This window comes from Heloderma suspectum, chromosome 1 (genome assembly GCF_057233095.1).
Source record: "Heloderma suspectum isolate Gila_16-S chromosome 1, 16-S_ref, whole genome shotgun sequence".
Classification (NCBI taxonomy): Eukaryota; Metazoa; Chordata; class Lepidosauria; order Squamata; family Helodermatidae; genus Heloderma; species Heloderma suspectum.
This window is the reverse complement of record NC_139458.1, coordinates 106,094,065-106,095,749: the sequence shown is the minus strand read 5'-3', so window position 1 is coordinate 106,095,749 and position 1,685 is coordinate 106,094,065.

Below are 1,685 nucleotides of genomic sequence, written 5' to 3'. Positions count from 1 at the left end.
AGAGAAAGCGAGAGAGAGAGAGCGCGTGAGCGCTTTATTTTTGCTAATTAGTATCTCTAAGAAAGGCACATGCCAGTTTCTCAGAAATGCCCCGAGCTCATTGTGGGGAGCTATAGCTTGCTATGTTTCCATATTTGCCATGTCAGCTATGTAAACTATGAGCCGAACTACATGTTATGCTAACCATGTAGCGTGTAGCTGAGGGATTCTGTAGTGTAAGTGCATGTGGCCCCAATTTGGATCAGGACTGCAGCACACTGGAAGGAGAGGAAGTCTCCTTCTCCCCACCTCTGCTTCCGGAAGTCCCCCCCACCCCACAATAGAGGTTAACAATTTTTAAATAGCATCCTTTGATGCCAATAGAGACCCCCCCTTTTTGTTAACCTCCCTGTGTGGGGTGGAGGGAGTTTCAGGAAACAAATGTTGTGTGTGTGTGGTGGGGAAGGTTTAAACCTCCTCTCCTGATGGGTGGTGGTCCCAATCTGAATCGAGCCGTGCATGCTTACACTGGAGTAGGGGTGGGCACTGGTTCCTGGGAAATTTGATAGCGCCCCCCCCCCGTTGCCCTCCGCAATGCAGCCTGAAATGGAATAAAGAACAAAACAACCCCGCAAAATGGTGTTCTATAGCAGCTACTGAATGCTAAAACAGAAAAAAATAGTTTGCAAACAAGCTAAATTTGTCCATTTTAGCACTACAGAGCATTTTTACATTTATTTTTTAAAATTCCCTGTCCCATTGCTTCCTGCTTGGGGGGTGGGGTGGGAAGTCCAGGGGGCAAAAATGCTGCCCGGACCTCCCACAGTCACCCTCCCCTGCACTAGACTAAAGAAAATGCCAGGGGGAGGCTGGTGGCTCCAATGTCAGTGGGGCAGTAACTCCGCTCCGGATTTCAGTCAGAACTAGTCAGAACTCTAAGGAAGCTATTCAAGGTGTAGAAACACTTTGGATAGCTCCTTTAGAATTCTGACTGGTTCTGACTGAAACCCGGAGTGCATTCACCTTCCCACTGACATTGGAGCCACCAGCCTCCCCTGGAAAAAGCTAACCCTCATCTCCGCAATGAGCTTAACCTGTAGTTTGGCTCTAGCATTGGGGGATGGGGTAGGGATGCTAAAGTGTCCTTGGCTGCATCCAATGGGACCGTAGCTGCAATGGGTCCCTTTAAGTTTTTTTCTGATTTCACTAACATCCACAGAAGGTATTTTAACTGCCAAAGGATAATATTATTTAGAAGTAGCTTCACTTCACACAGCATTAAGGCTTAATACTCATAAGTGAAATATATCAGGAATCAGTGCCAAAGAGAATGAGGCGGTCAAGCTGTTCTGTTTTTAATATCTACCAGTCTCTGCTAAAAAGCCACATGCTTCTGAACTGTAATCTTTGGATGTGCTGCACAGCCTTGAGCGAGTCATTTGACCTCTTTATGTCGCATTTCACGATAATGAAGTCTGCACAGGGTGGCATGGGTGTGACCAGGAACAGATCTGCTTATCTCTTCACTCTTGGTTTGCATAATTGCTCTGCTTACAAGCAGAAATGTCATTTTCGATGTGCTATTAATATCCTGGCTTGATCTGCTGCAAATAACCTGAAATGATACGATAGAAATTAGTGACATTAAAAGGATGAGGGGTTTTTTCTTCTAATTTGAGATCTGACACCCATCCCAACCTTGACAG